The sequence below is a fragment of the Dendrobates tinctorius genome, unplaced genomic scaffold, assembly GCF_039654945.1.
Source record: "Dendrobates tinctorius isolate UK_male_01 unplaced genomic scaffold, ASM3965494v1 ptg000062l, whole genome shotgun sequence".
In the NCBI taxonomy this organism is placed as follows: domain Eukaryota; kingdom Metazoa; phylum Chordata; class Amphibia; order Anura; family Dendrobatidae; genus Dendrobates; species Dendrobates tinctorius.
In genome coordinates, this window is record NW_027361730.1 from 10,367,641 (window position 1) to 10,392,014 (window position 24,374).

Sequence of the window (24,374 nt, forward strand, 5' to 3'; positions counted from 1 at the left end):
TTTGCATGGACACACGATACATGAAAAATCACAGACATGTGAAAACTCCAATAGACTATAATGGGTACGCGTTGTATATGTGAAAAACACGGCCAGAACACATGCAACACAGACATCTGAATGAGGCTTTATAGTTCACTGATCACATCTAAAAGAAAATGAACCAATATATAAATTCCAAGTTATAATTGAGTGATATACTGGAGACAAATATGATTTCTTAGGAGTTACAAGGCTCTGCATATTTAATTTTCATTCATGTAAAAGAAAATGACACTTCACAGTTCTTGAAAAGTACCTCACTTTATAAAAACTCAGAATATATGTAATGTACTTTTATTTTGTTAAACATGGTAATAAGGTAACAGGAAAGTGCATAAAAAACTATCATGGGGATGGATTTAGTCTCAATCAACAAGGACTTTAAGGCTGTGTGCACACGCTGCGGAAAAGGTGCGGATTCATCCGCGCGGATTTTGTACAATCCGCAGGTGAAACCGCAGGTCAAAAGACCTGCGGTTTTACCTGCGGATTGCTCTGCGGTTTTGCCCTGCGGTTTTTCATCTCCTCAATGGAGGAGATGGCAAACCGCAGGAGAATCCGCAGAAAGAATTGACATGTCAATTCTTTCTGCGGATTGAAAACCGCAGATAATCCGCGCGGAAAATTCCGCACCGTCTGCACTGCGGTTTTTGATTCCCATAGGGAATCATTGTACTGTACACCGCAGCAAAAACTGCTGCGGGTCCGCAGCGGCCAAAACCGCTGCGGAACCGCAGCAAAATCCGCAGCGTGTGCACACAGCCTTAAAGATGGAAGAGAAATGTCTTTCATTACATGTTCCAAGGCTTTGGATGTCCAGAAATAATGAATTTCTCCAGCAATAAATCAGTTTCCTGTGTCAGGCATTCTCAAAATAACATCTTGTTTGTAACCTTTACAATACTCGAAAAAGACTCGCTTAAGCCAATTTCAAGCAATTCTTTTATTTTAGAAAGGGTCACTGTATGAGTCAACATACCAATAGCTTTAAAAGGTGGTCAAATGAAATGCTTTCTAGTGGTCTAAAAGTTACAATGCGGTGGAGAATAAAGCTCAACATTAAAAAAATAATCATTAAACTTCAATATAATAAAACGGGATTTCTTTCATATATAAAATGTAAAAGAAAATGAATATCCGGCTTCATACATTAGATATGAACTCTCCAGATGCCAATGGAACACTGGAACATCACTTTTAAAACTTTAAATGGTCACTGACGATTCAACAAGCTCTGCAAATCAATAGTACAAGCTAATATAAGAAACTTTGTAATGTATATTTGTCAGAAAAATATGCTTCTTTCTACACTTATGAGCTTTTATATCTCCTCCCCTCCAGCCTCATCAGCTCATTCACTCTGAAAAACAGCTGAAAAGTAAATTGGTCAAAGCAAGAGAGACTGCAAGAATCACTGAATTATCAAGTTATAGCTACAATTGATAAATATGGAAAGGGGATGCGGAAGACTACAGAAGAATAGGGAGAGTGTTATGAATGGGTCACCGAGGAGGATGGCAGAAACAGGCTAAGCCACCAGAATACCAGAGAGGTTGGTAACTAAGTGGATTGCAGACCCCTGATCCTATCCACACAACTAGCAGTAGCCGAGGAGCGTGCCTACGATGATCCTAGACGCCTCAGCACAGCTGGAGAGCTAACTAAGCCTAAAGCTAGAAAGGTGAAATCTAAACTGCCCCGGAGCAGACCCCAAAAGGAATAGATAGCCCCCAAACATATAATGTCGGTGAGACAAGATGAAACACAAACACAGGCAAAAAAATAGACCTGGCAAACGATGGGACCCAAACTGACTAGACAGGACAGGAAAAGAAAGACACTGTCTGCAATCACGCAAAAACCCTGAAAAATCCAACACGTCTGATGTACAAAAAAAACACTGAAGTCACATGACTTCACCCCCACTATATCAGCACTCCGGTATGAATTGGGAGTAAAGCAAAAGAGACCAATATAATAGGGGACTGAACAAACTGACACAGGCTGTAACATATGGAGCGGTGGTCCAGCACAACCCCCAGAGGAGCAAGCTGAATCCGCACAACAAGCAGAGAGAGACAAAACCAGATCAGATGCAAAGGATTAACAAATGAACCACTTAGCTGAACAATGCAGGAACAGGGCAGAAGACATCAGACCTCTGAATGCACAGGAAACCAATCACCAGCAGGGATTGCAGGAAGTCTGCAGACTTAAATACTCCAATCAGTAACCCCAGATCTCCAATAGTCATCATCATCATGTGGCAGACCTCTGTCAATTTGGCCAGCTCCACTCCCTCCAGTAACCACCGGAGGGAGCAGGGGGAGCTTCGGCTCAGAAGTCTGAGCCAGGGTATTCACAACAGGAGAGGCTCTGACAGACACAGAAACCCTGAAGCTACTTCAAGCAGATAACTTTATCTCACTTCAGGGCTGGATTAACAGCTACACTGCTCAGAATTGCTGTATAATATCAACCATACTGCTAACAAAAGCTTTAAGGGAACCTGTCACCAGTTGTCATGTGTCAACTAAAACAATCACCTTATTCAGAGCCTGTGCTACAATTCCATAAATAGTTACATAACCCCCTGTCTCCCTCTGCATGCCCCCAAAAAAACTCTTAATGTTCTCAAGCTCTGTATGTTAATCCTGTTTGTTCAGTCCGAGAGACGTCCATTCTGGGCTCTTCACCCCTCCTCCTAGCTGCTACTCTCCATCATCCTGCTTTGATTGACGTGGATGATGCCTTCTCCATCATCTACATAGTCAGGCGAAATCCTAAGTCTACGCAGGGGAATAGTGGTCTCACGCCTGCACACTATGCTCTGCCCTACTGCACACAGAGCAGAAAACATCAGTGAACATCTGCAAGGCAATGGCGGCGAATTAGTTCTGGTACATGAGCCGGAAAAGACGTGTTCTAGATCAGTAGGCCAGAGCATAGTGCGCAGGAATGAGCCGGCAATTTCTCTGTGTGGGCGTGGGATTTCACCTGGCTATATGGATGACACAGAAGGTGTCATCCAAATCAATCAATCAATCAAATTTATTATCGCCAAGTACATATTACATATATACAAGTAATTCTTTGTGGCAAAGAGGCAACATAATATATAACAACAGATACAACAAGTAACATCTAACAAGACAGATACAGTATAAAGTCTACACATGAAGATTTAATTGTTGAACAGAGAGTGGATAGAAGCTGTTCATATGGCGGTTGGTGCTACATTTGGGGACTCTGAAGCGACGTCCTGAAGGGAGTAGTTGGAATGAGGAGTGTCCTGGGTGAGAGGGATCGGATGAAATTTTCAATGCGTGGGATCGAATACTCTTATCATAAAGATCCTGGATTTTAGGCAGGGGGGAACCTATAATTCTCTCTGCTGTTCTGAAAGTCCTTTGTAAGCGGAGTTTGTCATGTGCAGTGGCTCCCCCCATACCAGACTATCAGAGAGGAACAAATCACAGATCTGATGACAGCATTAAAGAATAAGATCAGCAGATTCTTAGACAAACCATATCTTTTCAGCTGACGCAGGAAGAACATCCTCTGTTGTGCTTTTCTTATAACAGCATCCACGTTTTTCCCCCATTTAAGATCATGAGAGATGATAACACCAAGGAATTTGGTCTCTGTGACCCTAAGAACCACTTCGTCATGGATGTAGATTGGAAGTATCTCATGTTGATCTTTCCTAAAATCCACAACCATCTCAGCAGTTTTTTTAGTGTTGAGTACAAGATTATTGGCTTTACACCAGTCACATATTCTTTTCACCTCACTCCGATACAAGTCTTCAGCATTTCCCCTGATTAGACCAATCAGTGTCATATCATCGGCAAATTTCAAGATTTTTACTGAGTCTGCTGAAGAGATGCAATCATTCGTATAGAGAGAAAACAGTAACAGGGACAAAACACACCCCTGAGGTGCCCCGATGTTTGTGACCAAGGTGTCCGAAGTGAATGGTCCAACTTTTACACTCTGTATCCTGGCTGTCAGGAAGTTATAAATCCACAAGCATAAGTTGAGAGGGACTCCAAGAGCTACCATTTTCTTATGAAGTAAATTCGGATCAATGGTATTGAACGCTGAGCTAAAGTCCATGAAAAGAATCCGGACATATGAGTGCAGTTCATCTGTATGATCCAAAATGTACTTCAGTGCCAGATTGACAGTGTCGTTTGCCGAACGATTCTCCTTATAGGCAAACTGAAGCGGGTCCCATAGCTTCTGCGTGAATTTTATCAGGTGGGACATCATAATGCTTTCGAAGACTTTCATAGCTACAGATGTGAGTGCTACTGGTCTATAGTCGTTCAACTCAGAGGATCCCACTTTCTTGGGGACAGGGATAATTGTGGAACTTTTCCAACACTGAGGTACAACGCACTCTTTCAGTGACACATTGTATATATTTGTCAGTATAGGGGCAAGCTGGGTAGCACATACTTTCAGACACATTGGAGATACACCATCAGGGCCAGGTGCCTTTTTGACCTTAAGTCCCTTCAGGATGCATATCACCTCTGCCTCGGAGATCACTACTTGGGTGTTGCACAATGAATGATCTTTATATGAACAGACTGAGGAGCTTAGAGATGAATAGCCACTGTGTGTAGAGCTTGCCTCAAATCTGCAGTAGAATTCATTTAACTCTGCTGCCAGACTTCTGCTGGGGTTCACCATAGTGGGGTGGCTTTTATAATTGGTGACCTCTCTTAATCCTCTCCATGCAAAGCAAGAGGACGGCGAGCAGCAGAAAGGAGGAGTGGTAGAGAGACCAGAATGAATGTCTCTGGGTCCGGACAGGCAAGATTAACATACAGCACGGGAAAAATTTAAAAGGTTTTTGGCGGCTATATAGGAGGAGATATAACGATGTATGGAATGCCGCACAGGCGCTGAGTAAGGTAATAGTTTGAGTTGACACATGAGAAAACTGGTGACAGGTTCCCTTTAACCCAGAGCATTTTAGTGCAGGCAAGTTCAGTGGTAGCATTCCTGAACAGAGTAACCACCACTTAATTTATGTAAAAGTACTCCTAGGCTTTAATCATACACAGTCCTGCCTAAAAAAAGCATAGCATGAGCACAGAGCAGTCCCCCCTAGAGAAATTACGTGTAACCCTGCAAGAGCACTGTAACTTTTTGTTGTAAGACCTGACGTTTTAAGCTTTCTTTGCCAAAGGAATGTGAACAGAATTTTGTATATTTATCACAACACCCAGGGCTCATCTCTGGACATCTTGTGCTACCTAGCAATGTAATAGTAACATTTCCTAGACACTTTCTTAAGAGCGCCAGCACACAGCAAACTCTCCGCCATCAGTATGATTAATAAACAAAACAGGCAAAAGTTTTTAAAAAAATAAGGGAAAAAAGCCCATAGGATATTTCTTATTCAGAGAAAACAAACTGAAACAGATGATACCATTACATCACAGAAAGAGCATTACAAGCTGGCTTGGAGCCATTAACACAGCGAGGACATGATCAGGATCCCACAGAATGGAAAGCAGGATTTTCATGCAACTTAAATATATTCTATCGCACAACACTTGAAACCAGCAGCCAGCTTCACAAATAGCATTTCATTTTGTCTGCCTCAGACAGAGCTCAATTTGCAGGTTTGTTCTTGTGCCAAAAATGATGTTTTTATGTTGTTGGGGTATTTTTTTTTGCTGCAGATTAGACAGGTCTTTCTCAATGGATTATGCATGAAATTAATTACTGCTAAATAGCTTGCATTTTCCACACTGAAAAAAAAGTAAACGATTCATCTTTTCCATTTTGATAGCGAGAGACAAATGCATACAAATAGAGCCTCGTCCTCTTGAAGAAGAGAAAATTAACTTGACCTAACTGGTTAACATCCTTGCTGATAAATCTGTAATACATGAAGTTGTAAAAAACAGCTTTCAAGGGAGTTATTTCTCGTGTGGCCAGATCTCAGGCACTGCTCACTGTGGCTACCTTAGAAATAATCTTGACACCTAAAAGTTATGCCAACAGTCTTTAGCAGATTCTGCTCCAAAATTCACATTAAATACAGATAAATTACTCTTAGTACACCTCTAATTGATTTCTGTGCACGTGGTACTGGTTTCCAAGAGAGAAAAGCAACAAACAATTGGTATGAAACATACCAATTCTAGAGGCGCCACTGCTTGAAAAATAATACTTCAAACTTGACATAGAAATCAAACTTTTTTTAAAAAAACAAAAATATCTCAGCCACAAAAACTGTGATGAAATGCACACACAATTTTTTTCCTATAAAAATAAAATTGCCATGCTGTTTAAATATGCAAAGAATGAAGTTGTTTGCAATTAAATTTTTGTATTATTCACTTCCAACTACTTCACATAGCTGGTTTTCCTGATGCATCTGACAGCACAAAGATCTCAGACAGTCAGGAACAATGTTCCGTCTCCCCACCTTCTCGCAGTGTTAGTAGTACCAGCATGGAGGATGAGGCTGTGCAAAGCAAATCAGACCGTCATGAGGAATTAGAAGCAACAGAGTCTTCATGAAGAGTACACTGATTCAGTACAGCCTGGCGGAGTGCCGATAAGTAGCAAAACACGCACAAGGCAAGCTCGAAGGTGTAGAACAGTGTTCCCCAACTCCAGTCCTCAAGAGCCACTAACTGGTCGTGTTTTCAGGATTTCATTAGTATAGTCCAGGTGATGGAATTATTGCCTGTGCAGATACTGCAATTATCACCTGGGCCATACTAACGAAATCCTGAAAACATGAACCGTTGGTGACTCTTCAGCACTGGAATTGGGGAACACTGGTCTAGAAGGTGTCTGTCACAGACTCTGTATGTGTACAAACAGGAAGAAATGCCTGCAGATTTTTCAGAGGGAGAACACAATCCTAAATATCAGCATCTAACAGCACAAGTAAAAACATACTTATTTGCCTGTACAAGGTGAGAAGAAAAAAAGGTACCGTATTTTCCAGGAATGAATATGTGCAGATACATAAGATGGTTGGCACATAAACCCCATATTTCAATCAATCAAATTTATTATCGCCAAGTACATATTACATATATACAAGGAATTCTTTGTGGCAAGGAGGCAACATAATATATAACAATAGATACAACAAGTAACATCTAACAAGACAGATACAGTATATAGTCTACACATGACGATTTAATTGTTGAACAGAGAGTGGATAGAAGCTGTTCATATGGCGGTTGGTGCTACATTTGGGGACTCTGAAGCGACGTCCTGAAGGGAGTAGTTGGAATGAGGAGTGTCCCGGGTGAGAGGGATCGGATGAATTTTTCAATGCGTGGGATCGAATACTCTTATCATAAAGATCCTGGATTTTAGGCAGGGGGGAACCTATAATTCTCTCTGCTGTTCTGAAAGTCCTTTGTAAGCGGAGTTTGTCATGTGCAGTGGCTCCCCCATACCAGACTATCAGAGAGGAACAAATCACAGATCTGATGACAGCATTAAAGAATAAGATCAGCAGATTCTTAGACAAACCATATCTTTTCAGCTGACACAGGAAGAACATCCTCTGTTGTGCTTTTCTTATAACAGCATATTTGGCATGTATGAGGCTACATTCACAAGATCATGCCAAAATCAGTGAAAATTGTATAGCACATAGACTCAGTGTGCATTCTGTTTTCCCTCACTCCAATAGAATCATGGAATGTTAAGTTGGAAGGGACCTCCAGGGTCATTGTGTTCAACCCCCTGATCAATGCAGGATTCATTAAATCATCTCAGACAGATGTCTGTTCAGCCTTTGTTTGAAGACTTCCTTTGAAAAAGAACTCACCACCTCTTGTGGCAGCCTGTTCCACTCATCCATCACCTTCACCATCAAAATGTTTTTTCGAATGTCTAATCTGTATCTTCTCCCTTTCAATTTCATTCCATAGCTTCTCATGTTTCCATGTGCAAATGAGAATAAGGATGATCCCTCTATACTGTGACCTCTCTTCTGATATTTGTAGACCACTATTAAAACTTCTTTTAGACTTCTTTTTCGCAAGTTAAACATTCCCAGATCCTTTAGCCATTCCTTGTAGGACAGTTTGCAGTCCGCTCACCATCTTGGTAGCTCTTCTCTGAACTTGTTCTAGTTTCTCGATGTCCTTTTTAAAATGTGGTGCCCTGAACTGGACACAATATTCCAGATGAGGTCTGACCAAGGAGTAGAGGGGGCGATAATTACTTCACGTGATCTAGACTCTATGTTTCTCTTCATACATTTCTTTTTTTACTGCTGCATCACACTGTTGACTCATGTGCAGTCTGTGATCTATTAATATGCCCAAGTATTTTTCGCACATGCTGTTGATTCGTTCTATTCCTTCAATTCTGTAGATGTAATTTTTTTTCTTGCCCAGATGTAAAATCTTGCATTTCTTCTTAAATACCATTCTATTTGTTGCTACCCACTGTTCAAAGCTTATCTAGATCCTTCTGAATCCTTTATCTGTCTTCTCTAGTGTTAAGCCCCCGTCTCACATAGCGAGATCACTGAAGCGTCACCAATTTTGTAAAGCAACAGCGACCTCGCCAGCGATCTTGCTAAATGTGACACGCAGCGGCGACCGTCCCCCCGCTGGATATTGCTGATCATGCTCAAATGTCCTGGGCCATTATTTCGTCGTCGGCGTCCTGATTGCCAGCGCGGATCGATGTGTTTGACCCGACGAGCGACCTCGTTGGGGACGCAGAACTCAAGGATGCAGGCGGGAATCGTCAGAAAAGCTGCTGTGTGACAAGGTACCAACGACCGCCGAGGATCGCTGGATGGTTGCTGAAGAGATCTGCCTGTTTGGCAGCTTACTAGCGACCATGTAGTTATCGTTGTCGGGACCGCTGATGCGTCGCTAAGTGAAATGGGACCCTTAGCTGTTCTTCCTATCTCTACATAATCTGCAAAATTGATTAGTTTACCTTCAGTTCCATTATCTAAATCATTTACAAAAAAGTTTAACACTGGGGCCAGGACAGACCCTTGTGGATGTGCAACCACTTATCACTGAGTCAGTTATAAATCCACCTAATCGTAGCCTTGTCAATACCATACAGTACTTGATAATTTTTTTCAATAAGGATAGCAGGAGATACTTTTTCAAATGCTTTTGTCATGATCACTTGTGTCTGGACGCAGATGTTACCGCAAGGCGAACCCATAACACACGTGACCCTGGATACAGCGCCTCCAGTGGGGCGAATTTAAATAATAATACGTGCAGATGGATACACCGCCTCCACCTGGCGAATTTAGGTATTACACGTTAATAAACATTCAATATCTGGAAACACCGCCTCCAGTAAGGCGCATTTAAATAATAAAGGGGGGAACCTGGGTAACTATAACAATGGTAGGCCCTGCGATAGGGAATGGGGAAATGGAGACCTCCTAAGCTCCCCTGAGCCAGTGTCCCTGCACTCCTTACATTCCCTAAACAGGCTCCGCACCTGTCGCCGCACGCGTACCTTAACGCCCTTGCTCACCCTGACCCTAAACCCTCACTAGGGAATGGGTCGGTGCGGAGACTAATCCCACCACTGCACTAATAACACACATGAGGAAAGAGACAATACAGGGGAAACACCACTTAGCTTTGCTCTGTTGCGTGCGCTCCTAGCAACAGAGCCCACCACCTGCGTGCGTCTTCTCCTCCACCCGGATCCATCACCATAACAGGACCCTTCACCTTAGTGCAGCCTTGGAGCAGAGTCCAACACCAGTTGCAGCTGCTTAGTACCAGAGTCCCAAGGAAGTGTTCAGCTTCTGCCACGAAGTCAAGCATGCTTGAGTCCAGCTCAGCGGCCAAGTCCCAGATGGTGAGTGCCACTCTCCATAGTAGCCACTCCACCAGACCATGCAGACACTTCCCGCTGACTCCATCACTGCGACCCCACCACGCCATGCCAGCCCTTCGTCCAGACACCATAGCTGCAACACGTCTCCCCTGGCTAAGCTGTGCAGGACTCCTCACCAGCTCCATCCTTCCTCCAGGCTCTCCAAAAACAGAGTGAACACAAACTCACAATATCACAGGCAGTGATTGCACACCTCTAGCACACCTTTATAGGATGTCACACCTGATACCTAATTAAGTGCACAAAAACCCAAAGTGCAATACCACAACCACCACCGGGGACAGTCAAAACACCTTTGAACTTAACCAAAGTAAAAAAAAGTTCACTTTGTGCTTTTAATACTGCCAGATCCAACACTGGATCATGACAGTACCCCCTCCTTAATGAGGGGCCTCTGGACCCTCAAGACCACCCCTCATTAGGGAAACACCTACAGCGGGGACGCCCAGATCCTGAGTTCACCCCACCATTACCTGACACTTCAGGTTCATGACAAACACCGCTGGTATTGGCAATACATGTTCATTTTGGAGGCACCACTCATCTCCACAGCGCCGACCTGGGGAACGAAATTATGTATGTGTATGTATGCTAAGAGCTGATCAGACTCCACAACACATTTCCAAGATGTTTTTTGGTGGGACCCATACATGCTCGTTCACACACAGGTCCGGACCTGAACGTTTATTGCACACATACATTTGTCATTTTTTGGTGAACTCACTCTGGACTTGACAACAGAGGCGTCCCCCTGTGTCACCACACTCACACCCCCGCTATTCACCAAGTGATCACCACCCTCCAACCCTCTTCAACATGAGGTCTGCGCCTCCCAGGGTTGGTTTAATGTCGAGGGTTGAGATTTGTCCCTACTCCCCCGCAGCACACCAGCTGCTCACACCAGGAGGAGAAGGAACGCATATGGAGGAAATATACACTCACTGGCCGCCTCCACACGGCCAGGAGGGGCGGCTTCTACCGTGGTATTTGAAGATTTGGCGTAAACCCCGCGGACTCTACATCAGTCTGCTCATCACTGGAACGCACCCCTTCACCTCGGGGAACACCAAGCAGCTCCGTGGGGCACAATTCCTCCCACCTGCCTGGGTACGCCCACTTGCATGAGCAAGTCCCGCTCCCCAGCAGCGACTCCAGGGGCTTTTGCCAGACCCGCCATTTGCCAAAGCCGCCATTTTGATTTCCTGGTTACCTGAGCAGAGGCCCCAGACCGTGATAACTGCCGCTCCCCACTCACATCAGTGAGGCCCGGCAGCAATTACTCAGCGGTCTCCACATGGCCAAAGCTCACCAGAAAAATACTGTAGGGCCTGTGATAATGTCATGGTCACGTGTGTTATGGGTTCGCCTTGCGGCATCATCTGCGTCCTGACACACGTGATCATGACAGCTTTGCTGAAGTTAAGATATATCTACCGCATTTTCCTGATCCACCCAGTCAGTGATCTCATCACAGAAGCAAATTACATTTGTCTTGCATGACTACAAAGCCAGGCTGGCTATGCTTAATTACTGTATTCTTATCCAAGTGCATACATACATGAGGTTTAATAATTTGCTAAAAGATCTTTCCTGGTATAAAAGTAAAGCTCACTGGCATGTAATTTCCTAGCTCCTTTTTTTTTCTTGTTTTGAATATAGGGCAAATATTGTCCCTATCTCCTATAGAATTTAACCCAAAAACATAGACCATAATAGAAAAGAGCATAAAGTTTTTTCAGATAAGTGCGTGGTTGTGAATAGCTCAATTGACAGTGAGGTCGGAGAGGTGTAGGTTTATTCTTTTGTGAAATCAGTCTGAAATGAAGGGCAGGCTACAGACTGGATATCATAGAGCAGGGATGCATTTACACCTTATAATTTCCTTTCCTCCAACACCCAGGCAGGATGAAAGGACTCGCAGTGCTCAGACCAGCAGCCCGTTTTGCCGGCCACTAGCCCTTTAATTTATCCTTACACTACAAGCAAAAGCAGCGTTAACTACTGAACTCCACGGCACATGCAATGAAGGACAAGGAACACTGAACTCCACGGCGCATGCAATGAAGGACAAGGTCCTGACACTGGATAGCTGGGCACAGTCGAATGACTGCTATGTGATTTATGTATACCAGCTACAGTGTCTCCTACAGTGGAGAAAATAAGCATTTGATACACTGCTGATTTTGCAAGTTTTCTCAACTACAAAGAATGGAGAAGGCTGTAATTTATATCGTAGGTACACATCAACTGAGACAGAACCAAAAAAAAAAACCCCAGAAAATCACATTGTACGATTTTTAAATAATTACATTGAATTTTATTTTATGAAATAAGTATTTGATCATCTACCAACCAGCAAGAATTCTGGCTCTCACAGACCTCTTATTTTTTCTTTAAGAAGCCCTCCTACACTGTACTCATTACCTGTATTAATTGAACCTGTTTGAACTTGTTACCTGTATAAAAGACACCTGTCCACACACTCAATCATACTCCAACCTCTCCACTATAGCCAAGACAAAAGAGCTGTCTAATGATGCCAGGGACAAAATTGTAGACCTGCACAACACTGAGATGAGCTACAGGACAATAGGCAAGCAGCTTGGTGAGAAGGCAACATCTGCTGGCACAATTATTAGAAAATGGAAAAAAAAAAAAACACAAGATGACTGTTAATCAGTCTGGGGCTCCATGCAGTACCTCATCTCGAGTGGTAGTGATGATTCTGAGACAGGTCAGAAATTGGCCAAGAAATACACAATATGACATGATCAATGACGTGACGATACCTGGCACCACAGTCTCAAACATTACCATTAATAAAACACTACGCCATCATGGATTAAAATCCTGCAGGGCACACAAGGTCCCCGTGCTCATGCCTGCACATGTCCAGGCCTGTTTGAAGTTCGCCAATGAGCATCTGGATGATCCAGAGGAGGCATGGGAGAAGCTCATGTGGCAAGATGAGACAACAATATTACTTTTTGGTATTAACGCCACTCACCGAGTTTGGAGGAAGGAGGAGTACAACCCCAAGAACACCGTCCCAAACGCGAAACATGGTGGGAAAAACATCATACTTTGGGGGTGCTTTTCTGAAGAGGGCACAGGAACAACTGCATCATACTGAAGCGAGGATGGATGGGATCAAGTATGTCGAGATTTTGGCCAACAATCTCCTTCCCTCAGTAAGAGCATTGAAGATGGGTCATGGCTGGGTCTTCCAGCAAAACAATGACCCGAAACACAAAGCCAGGTCAACTAAGGAGTGGCTCTGTAAGAATCATTTCAAGGACCTGGAGTGGCCTAGCCAGTCTCCAGACCTGAACCCAATAAAAAATCTTTGGAGGGAGATGAAACTCAATATTGCCCAGCTTAAAAACCTGAAAGATCTGGAGAAGATCTGTATGAAGGAGTGGGCCAAAATCCCTTCTGCAGTGTGTGCAAACTTGGTCAAGAACTACAGGAAACGTTTGACCTCTGTAATCGCTAGCAAAGGTTTCTGTGCCAAATATTAAGTTATGCTTTACTATTGTATCAAATACTTATTTCATGCAATAAAATGCAAATCAATTATGTAAAAATCATACAATGTGATTTTCTGGAATTTTTTTTAGATTCTCTCACAGTTTAAGTGTATGTAAGATAAAATATACAGACCTCTCCATTCTTTGTATGTGGGAAAACTTTCAAAATTGGCAGTGTATCAAATACTTATTTTCCCCACAGTATGTAATTTATATACATCAGTTCCAGTGTCTCCTATGTGGTATATATACACCACCAACAGTTTCTCCTTTGTAATGTATCTACATCAGTTCCAGAGTCTCCTAAGTAGTATATATTCACACCAGTCCCAGTGTCTCCTTTGTGGCCTATATATAGCAGTCTCAGTGTCACCTGTGTGATGCATACAGCAGTCTCATTGTCTTCTATGTGATGTATATGTAACACCTCTCACTGCTTAAGTTCTCTAAATGTAACATGAGAAGTGATGAATTTCTCACTGTGAAGAGACCTGCAGTGCAATATACATATGTGTACAGAGCAACTTACTGCTGTTAGATCATTACAAAACTTATAAAACAGTCCACTGTGCTTCAGACCTATGTACACCTGGAAAATTAGTTATGAAAAGCATCATCATCAATACCACCTAACATGACATATCACAACAAAGAAAAGCAGTTCCAGCCATCACATTAGGGACAAGTTAATTGTTTGACCAAATATAGCAGGGTAAATTTTCAAGTCGGTAATTTTGTATGGCCCCCAAATGCGGTTATAAATATCCAAATGGACCATGGCAAAAAAAAAGGTCCCCAACCCTTGTCATAGAGTCTAAGATTGTAGCCTGAAAGATAGTGTAATCCAAACTTAGTTTTTGTAAAATTCTTTTTTTTGCTGGCAAATATTCCTCGCTATTTAAAGACAATCTCCAGTTACTTTCTCTAGTATAACACCTGCCTTCCGATTAAAATTTTAAAGAGTCTGTACTGTAACATAGGATAAAGGCAATGAAACGTACATCAGACCCAGATCTCAGTAGAAAATTGTAAGTGATATTAGCAGAAATACAACATTAAGCCATGTGATTACAATAAAAACTCTTAAAGCAACACATGAGACGTATTTGCTTGAAAATGCTAGCAAGGCTTTTCAGTGATTTCCACCAGCTAGGGTTTGAGGCATCATTAGCTTGAACAGGAGGATACTGACAGGAACTAAAGTGGTTTTAAGGACCCACAGAGCGCCAAGCTCGTATGGCAGATTAGTGGTGCCATATGTATGCTTCAGTCATTATGCCTCAAATAATTCTACAGCTGGAACAGTGTGGGTATGAATACAAAGCTGCGCAAACTTCACGTAGAGATAGAAGTAAATATAGATGTTTATGTGATAAAGACAAAAAACTTCAGGGCTTTACATTTATTTTAATACGTATGTACATTAAGATATAATCTAACACATATACACAGTTATCAGACGCTGGTGGCAAATTCAGTTTTTGTACCCTGTGCTTGTCAAGATAAGCCTGGCTTTGCTGGAACTGTCCCTTGTCTTCTTGCTTGGGTATTATCTGCTGCCAGGTATGAATCTTTTGTGTCACTTCTAGCGTTCACTCATCTCTTTCTTGGGACAGATCTGTCATTTCTTAGGGTAACATCAGAGGTTGCAGTTGATAACCACATCAGTGAAAACATTTGGAAAGAATTACCATTGATGCATTTGTTGAAAACGGTGTTTTTGTAATTAAAATGTATAAACTGAATGGACTTCAGCTATAAAAACCATGCAGCCAATTGCTACTTTGCAAATCTGTGGCAAATCAGAGTGAACCCCACTGCGGTTTCCAAATTAGTTTTCCATGTGGTTATTGACTGCACACCTGTTGTGCAACATCTAAACATACAAATGGGTCTAGAAACCACTGCTGTACCTTCTCACCAATAGCTGCATCATGGTACTAGACAGCAGAGTCCAGGAATAGGGAAGCAGTTTCTTCCCTCAATAATTTTATCAACCTACAGTTCTTTTGCAATGCACATCACATACTCCAGCAGCATCTGTAAAGGTAGGAATCCTTTGAGAGAATCTTTATAGCATCTTTTTTGTCAAGAGAGTGACAGGAGAAATGATCATTTGCCTGATCAAGGCCATACATTGCCTACTTACTCAATCCTGGTGAAGAGAGCGTTCAGGAGGCCAGGGCACCAATGCAATCACAGTTTTTTGACGTCTACAATTCTTTAAAGGGATTCTGTCAGCAGGATTTTGCTAACTAATCTGGTGATATCATCAGGGGCTGAGACACAGATTTCAGGTATGTGGCACTTCTAAAGGTACTGTCACACTTAGCGATGTACCAGCGATATGACGCTGTCAGGATCGCTGGTACATCGCTAAGTGGTCGCTAGTGAGCTGCCACACAGGCAGATCTCACCAGCGACATCGCAGGGGTCGGGGGTCGCTACTTACCTGTCACACTAGGCGATCCTGACGTCCTCCCGCCTGGCTCCATGCTCGTCTCTCCACAGGAAGCCCAGCAGGAAGCTGATGACGAGAAACAGTCCAGGACGTTCTCGCGCGATCAGCGATAACCAGCGGGGGAGCGGGTCATAGGTAAATATCAGACACAGCAATGTCGCTAGCAATATCGCTATAACTGTTAGATATGATGAGATCCAGGATAGGGCCAAGTCTGTGATGCCAAGAGATGAGAGAGTCTGTAGCAGGAGGGAATGGTCTACGTTGTCGTAGGCAGAGGACAGGTCCAAGAAGAGGACTGAGTAGTGTCGCTTGCTTTTGGCGGTTAGTAAGTTGTTAGTGACCTTAGTTAGGGCAGTTTCAGTTGAGCGATGCGGTCGGAAGCCAGATTGTAACCGGTCAAAGAGGGAACAGGAGGAGAGGTGGGAGGATAGTTCAAGATATACATGCTGTTCCAGTAGTTTTGAGGTGTAAGGGAGAAGAGATATTGAGCGATAGTTAGACACAGAGGAAGGATCAAGGGAGGGCTTTTTGAGGATGGGTGTGATTGAGGCATGTTTGAAAAATGAGGGAAAGACACCATATGTAAGTGAAAGGTTGAAGAGGTGTGTAAGAGTTGGGATGAAGACTGTGGCAAAGTTAGGGATGAGGTGGAACAGGAGAGGGTCAAGCGCGCAAGTGGTAAGGTGTGATCTTCACAGGAGGGTGGAGAGCTGACCTTCTGTCATGGTGGAGAAACTGGCTTGGGAAGAACAGGGCTGAGCGACTAAGAGGGGCATTGGGGGCTGCGGGCCAAAGCTTTCTCTGATTGTATCGATCTTCTGCTTAAAGGAGACAAAGTCTTCAGCAGAAATGAGAGGAGAGGGAGGAGGTGCTGTGGGACGGAGTAGAGAATTGAAAGTGTGGAAGAGCTCTTTAGGGTTGTGAGACAGGGAGGATATGAGAGATGCAAAGTAAGTTTGTGTTGCGGCAGAGAGCGTGGACTTAAAACTGGCAAGGGACTGCTTGTATGCGCTGAAGTGCCCGGTAGAATGGGTTCTCTTCCATCTCTGCTCAGCGGCCCTGAAAACCCGTCTCAGTTCTTTGGTCAGGCTGGTCAGCCAGGGCTGCCTGTTGATTGTTCGAGTTTTGCTCTGCGTGGGGGGGCAGCCAAATCAAGTGTTGCTGTTATTGTGGTGTTATAAAAAGTGGCAGCAGCATCTGTGTCATGAAGGGAAGCTATGTCTGTAAGAGGGAGAAGGGACTCAGAGAGTGATTGTAAATTGAGGTGTTTGAGATTCCTGCGAGGGTGAGCGAGTTTATGGAGCGGGGGTTGCGCAGTAGGAGAGGAGAGGGAAGAGAATGTCAGTAGGTTGTGCTCAGACAGGGGGAGGGGTGAGTTATTGAGATTAGTGAGGGAACAGAGACGGGTGAAGATCAGGTCCAGCGTGTGACCATCTTTGTGAGTGGCCGCAGAGGACCATTGAGTGAGGCCGAGGGAAGCCGTGAGCGATAGAAGTTTGGAGGCAGCCGGGGTGGAAGTGTCAATGGGGATGTTGAAGTCGCCCATGATGATGGTGGTGATGTCAGCAGAAAGGAAATGGAGTAGCCATTTAAGGATTATGGAGGCCACTGTGTTCTTAGGAACCTTGAGCACTGCAGAAATTCTTTTGGAACCTTGGCCAGATGTGTGTCTTGCCACAATTCTGTCTCTGAGGTCCTTGGCCAGTTCCTTTGACCTCATGATTCTCATTTGGTCTGACATGCACTGTTAGCTGTGAGGTCTTAGTCAGGTGTGTGCCTTTACAAATCAAGTCCTCTCAGTTTAATTAAACACAGCTGGACTCAAATGAAGGAGTAGAACCATATCAAGGAGGATCACAAGGAAACAGACAGCATGTGACGTAAATATGAGTGTTTGAGCAAAGAGTCTGAATACTTATAACTGTGATATTTCAGTTTTTCTTTTTTAATAAATTTGCAAAAATTTCTACATCTCTTTTTTCAGTCAAGATGTGGTGCAGCATGTACATTAATGAGAAAAAAATGAACTTTTTTTGAATTTACCAAGTGGCTGCAAAGAAACAAAGTGAAAAATTTAAAGGGGTCTGAATACTTTCTGTACCCTCTGTATGTGTGGAGATTCCAACAACCAATCAGAGAGCAGAAACCATCCACAATGTCCAGACACAAGAGCTTGTGTCATTGGCTGCCGAAGTCACATGTCCCTCTATATATAAATCTAAACAGTGGGCATGTTGTTTTGGCGCCATTTTGACAGTGTAACATAACAAAAAACTGAGGGCACAAAAAAATAACATTCGGGATCACTGGCTCCATACTTGAAACAAAGCACAAGAGACCAAAGGAGAAGAAGTGTGTACAGAAATGGCCAGGATCACCATAAGTAATTAACAAATATAAGACAAAATGTTTTATTACAACATAATTACACAAGCAAAACACAAAACATACAATTATGTAATCATTTTGTCACTGTAAAAGCACAGAAAGGCTGTTCTTGTTGCTGCTACTGGATGGTCAGTTAGGTAGGCAGTTGAATGTCAGTCAGCTAGTTCAGATATATAGGATCCAGTGTGGCTGTGAAATTGACCTTCCAGCAGATCAATCGTTTTTGCCAGTTATTTTATTTATTTTACTAAGTTATATATAGTGCCATTACAGTGCTTTACAGATATTAACAATTTCCTATGAGTAGAAATAATATAATGGGCCTCTGAAACCCCTTCCACTACAGGCAGCCCACCAGATGGAGATGCAACTTGGGAGTTTCCACATTTTATAAAATTGTTGGTAACATCAGCAGCAGTAGCAACAGCAGACACAGAAGCCACAACAAAGGCATGACAGACTGCAATAATGAGAGATCAATGCAGCACACTAAAAACAAAGCCATCGGCTAGTCTACGCAGTCTGTGACTGGGGTGCAAAAGTCATTGGAGAGCCATAACTTTTTCATCTTAATGAAAGTTAGGTGGTCCACACTTTTAGGGGATAGACGGACACGCTTATCTGTCAGGACACCACCAGCAGAGATGAAGACATGTTCTGAGAGAACGCTGGCTGCAGGGCATGACAAAACCTCCAAGATGTGAAAGGCGAGCTCATGCCACTCTTCCATTTTTTAAGACCAAAACGCAAAAGGATCTAAACGCCCCTGATGGCATTGATATTGAGCTCGAGATACTCCTGCACCATCTTATCCAGTCATTCACTATGTCTCAGACTTGTACTCTGTTCTGCTGGTTCCCTGGCTGGTCTAAAAATTATGTGAAACAACTCACAGGAATTGCTTTTTTTTGTTTATTTTACTAACTCATATAGCGTCATTAATTACACAGTGCTTCACACACATTTCCTGCACTGTCCCCATTGGGACTAATAATCTAAATTTCCTATCAATACGTTCTGCAGTGTGGAAGGAAACAGACCTGGAGGAAACCCAAGCAAACAAGGTGAGAACATACAAGCTCCATGCAGTTGTTGTCCTTGGAGAGGATTGAACTCCAATGCTACAAGCTGCAGTGCTAACCACTAAGTCACCGTGCTGCCTCTGCCACTTAGACTGCTGCTAATGTTTCCGCCTTGATGACTCGACGTTCACGGGGTTGGAAGTCTATAACCAAGATGTTCACTGTGTGCCTCACTGCTGTCTTGGGAACAACCACTCCTAAGATTGTCTGCAAGCATGTTTCGATACTCCAGCATGAACACTTCCTTTTTGACTTGCGCTCATCACTACACACAAAGTACAAACTCAGAATGAGTGGACTGACACATTCATGACGGACTTATTCCGCAGTCAGCAAAAGACAGTTCAACACAGAGGTTGTAGAAGGTAAATGGTGCAAAATTTTAAATGAATCCCAAATATAAACCTTATTTTTAGCAGGGCTGTGGAGTCGGTAAGCCAAACCTGCGACTCCGACTCCTCAATTTCCCTTACACCGACTCCGACTCCAACTCCGACTCCGACTCCCACACATATTGCTTATATTTATGTGAAAAATTTATTGTAGTACAATGTGAACCTCAGACATTTAATCATTTTTATGATCCAATAATCAAGATATTTAGATAGAACAGAATATATATTGGTGTACTACCTGGTTTTCATTCTTTTTGGTACAGATACGATATGGATAGACAGATATGGATAAATGGATAGATAGAGCAGATTTCTAATCTGCTTTTGCTATTGAGAACATTATCTATGAGCTCAAAAACCTTTCAGGTGATGCAGTTTTTTAAAAAGATGATCAACTTTTGCAGCTGAAAAACGTATCCTCAAAAAACACAGGAAAAACGCTGTGTGTGAATGTAGCCTTAGATCAGGAATATAACAGCCATTTATAGGACATTTCATAACTTTCCCAAACTCCTATGAATAAATATTCAGCACATCCTGCATTGAATTACTGTACCCAATTTATTATATATTTTAGGAGTCGGAGTCGGTCCATTTTATACCGACTCCAACTCCGACTCCGACTCCACCAAAATGAGCACCGACTCCGACTCCACGACTCCGACTCCACAGCCCTGATTTTTAGCCCACAATAAATGCATTGAAAGAGTAACTAAACATTTGTTATTTCACTGCACTTATTTATTTTACTCATTTATATTGCACCATTAATTCCACAGCGCTTTACAGACATTATCATCGCTGTCCCCGATGGGGCCGACACTACAAATTTCCTTTCAGTATGTCTTTGGTGGAATGTGGGAGGAAACCCACAAGCAAACACGGGGAGAACATACAAAGTCCTTGCAGATGTTGTCCTTGGTGGGATTTGAACCTAGGACCCCTGAGCTGCAAGGCTGGGCCGCAGTGCTAACCACCACCGTGCCACCAATACTTATAACTACATGCAGATGACCAATTGGCTTGTAATAGCATAATGAAACATGAAAATAAATTACAAAGTTTTTGTTACTCTTCAATTATTAAAGGATATGGACACCTTTGGGCAGTTTTTTTCAGTTAAAAGCTACATCATACAAATACTCCAATAATAAGCAGTATTGTTTTCCTATTAAAATCTGAATTATAACATTTTACTTGTGCCATTCTACCAAGACGATGCCGATAGGGTTATTATAGCTCATTTTCAGCTCACTAAAGCATTAGCACCACCTTTACACACCTTCTGTCTGGCAAGAACTTGTGCTATAAGGGAAATCAGAAACTGCACACAAGGCAGCTCATCTTGGCCTACTTTTTAATGCAACGTATACTTTTTCCTTCAGTCTGAAAATGTCTATCCAAAAGGTAAAACAGTAAAGCATCAACAAATCGTATTACTTAATAAAAGTATAATTTTGCCCAATGACTTCTCAGTCTCATTGGCACCGTCATGGGACAAATAAAAAATATAATTTCATCACTTCAATCAAAACTGATCAGTACAGCACTATGTGAGCTATAATACATAAGTTAATCCAAAAGTTTACTCTGTACATAAAACACAAAGCATTGTTATGCGATTAAGGGGATACTTGTGGTTAATTTGTTACAATAAGCCAGCATGAAAATAAGCAATTTGCAATTGAGTTACTTTTTCTACGTGCTGTCATTCATTTTTCCATGAAAAATTTTATTTTACATAGTGTATTAATCATTTTCAAGGTGATCAACCACCAGAGACTGTCCTGGTATACATGATATCCTAAAATGCCAATCTGCTCTCTATATAGCAGTTAGCCAACCATCTCCTACCCCTCAGCTCCTGACTGAGCTGCTCTCATTAGTACTGCATAATCACAATCCCCTGGCCCCAATCAGCAGCAGTTTCCAAAGCAGTTCTCTTAATAATGGGCATCACTTTCCTGAGCTGTGTTTCTTCAAATGAAGAAAGCATAAGGACAGTGGCAGAAGGAAACTGACCAAAACTGTCAAATCAAGGAGTTGTACACTCACTCCCCCTCAGCAAACAAGAAGGAGACTAAAGAGCTGTGAGCTGCTCAACAGGCAACTTGAGAATAGCCCTTTAAATGTGGGAATAATAAAAAATAAGAGGTGGAAGGAAAAAACTTTATATTTGGAAAATAATTACGTGAATAGCTTAGGAAAAAAAATCTCATAAGCAAACATGCATATTTTTATGCAGTTTATGAATTTAAGTGTTTTTACTAGCAAAGATAAATGTCAATTACCGGTATCTGTTAGAATCTGCTTCATGGGGTTTTTGCCCTCTTTTGAATCAACATGTTAGGTTATAGATTTAACTCTATGGCCTGGCGTCTTCCTTCAACTTTAAAACTATGAAAAGATGTTTAAACTTGCTTAAAAATCATTGCTGCTGACAGAACAAAGTTCTCTGTAAACAGGAACTGCGCTGACGAGAACCATGTGGAAAGAATGATCTATTACCAATCGCTCTGTGGCATTAAAAGAGCAGTCTGTCTCTCCAATGGGCTACTAAACGACCGCCGATCAGCTAGCAAGTAGCCAATCAGCGGTTGTTTATCTGCCGTGATAGTTTAGAGTAAACACACCTTAAAGGGAACCTGATGGGCAGCATGTATGACACACTGGCTGTATGGTCTCAGCCAGGTATGTTTGACTCTGAAACGCAGCAGCATTACACTTAAGGCCCCGTTACACATAACGATGTCCCAGCTATCCCACCAACGATCCCACATGGATGGGATCGCTGGGACATCGTTAGACAGTCCCTCCAGCGATCAGGACCAGCGAGCAAGCTGGTTTCTAATGTAAACATCGGGTATCCAGGAGCCGTGGCTCTTGGATACCCGCTGTTTACCTTGGAAACCGGCGTACACACTGGTTTCCAAGGTAAACATCGGGTATCTAAGAGCCGCGTGGCTCCTGGATACCCGCTGTTTACCTTGGAAACCAGCGTGTATGCAAGTTTCCAAGGTAAACAGCGGGTATCCAAGAACCGCGGCTCCTGGATACCCGATGTTTACATTAGAAACCAGGGTCGCTGATCGCTGGTCTCTCGCTGCCACACGCGGCGATGTGTGCTGGCAAGCAGGAGACCAGCGATCACAAAATATCCCAGGACGATCGAGCGCGATCAGCGATACCCGGCAGGGGGGCCGGTCGCTGATCCCCCTCACTAGTGAGATCGCTGTGTGTGACGGGGCCTTTACACAAGCCGGGGAAGGAGCCACATGTCAGGCCAGTCGAACAAGTGGGTTCCTGGTAGTTCTCCCCACCTGCTGCCTTGAATTAATAGGTCTCTTCCTATATGAGCACGCAGGGAGCATTTTAAAGCCAAACATACCTGGCTGAGATCATATAGCCAGTGCCTGATACAGGTTGCCTGTGGATCGGGCAGCATGTATCAGCTGTCCGGTTCACTTTAACAGTATATGTATTATACACTGTTTGGCTATGGCTGCAGTGTTTGCCAAAGCTTTCCCCAATGCTGGATATGCATTGCACATTTTATTTGTATTTGAAGTTAGGACAGTGACTGTTCCCAATACACAAATTATATTTTAGCACAACACTGCATCTAACAGTATATGGCAGTGTGTGAGGATGACGAAGCACATATGCTGGAGAAAAACAAAGTGAATGTAAATTGAAAAATCTACTAAGGGTGCATGCACACGTTGCGGAGTCTGCTGCGGAATTTTCCGTGCGGATTTGTCTAAATCTGCAGGTCCAACAAAAGACCTGCGGTTTATCTGCGGATTTGCCTGCGGTTTTCCCCTGTGGTTAGACACCTGTGGAGCAGGTGCCAAACCGCTGTGGAATCTGCACAAAGAAGTGACATGCTGCGGATTTAAAACCGCAGCAAATCCGGGTGGAAAATTCCGCAACGTGTGCACTGCGTTTTTTTATTTACATAGGTTCTAATGGTACTGTACACCGGCAGCAGGAACTGCTGCGGATCCGCAGGGCCAAATCCACTGCGGATCCGCAGCAGAATCCGCAACGTGTGCACACACCCTAACTCTACACATCTCATTACAGCAAACGCTGTGTACGACTGCTAGACCACAGCATATTCCAACTGAAAACGAACTAATAGATTTTGTTTTCTTGCTTTCAGTAACTTCTACTTTTAAAAGATTGCCTATTGATTTCTTTGTTTTATATTTTTCCTCCAGATTTGGACCCATCTAACTTGACTTGCAAGCATCCCTCAATGAAGGTGTAACATGATTTTAATCAAAAAAGCAGATGGCACGCTGCATTTATCAAGCCGCTGTAACCTCTTTGACATTGCTCCATTTAGCTTACATTAATGCTAGCAATGACTGCACCTCCTACCATTAATAGAAGACAACCTGTCAAGGAGAGAGGCTGGTGAGCAGCAATATCACGAAGAGCCTGGCAGGGCAAAGAGGTGATCTTGTTTTCTGGAATCATTCTGATACTGCTAATCTATACAGATATTAAACTGACAGGCTGCTGACTGACACACTTTGATAAACTACTTAAGTGAAGGGACATTCAGAAGGAATAT

General features: G+C 42.9%; 1 protein-coding gene across 2 annotated transcripts in view; it reads right to left on the reverse strand.

Annotated features, from left to right (window-relative positions):
* SND1 (staphylococcal nuclease and tudor domain containing 1) overlaps positions 1–24,374 on the reverse strand; it is a 956,786-nt gene that overhangs the window by 663,337 nt on the left and 269,075 nt on the right. The window lies entirely within an intron of this gene.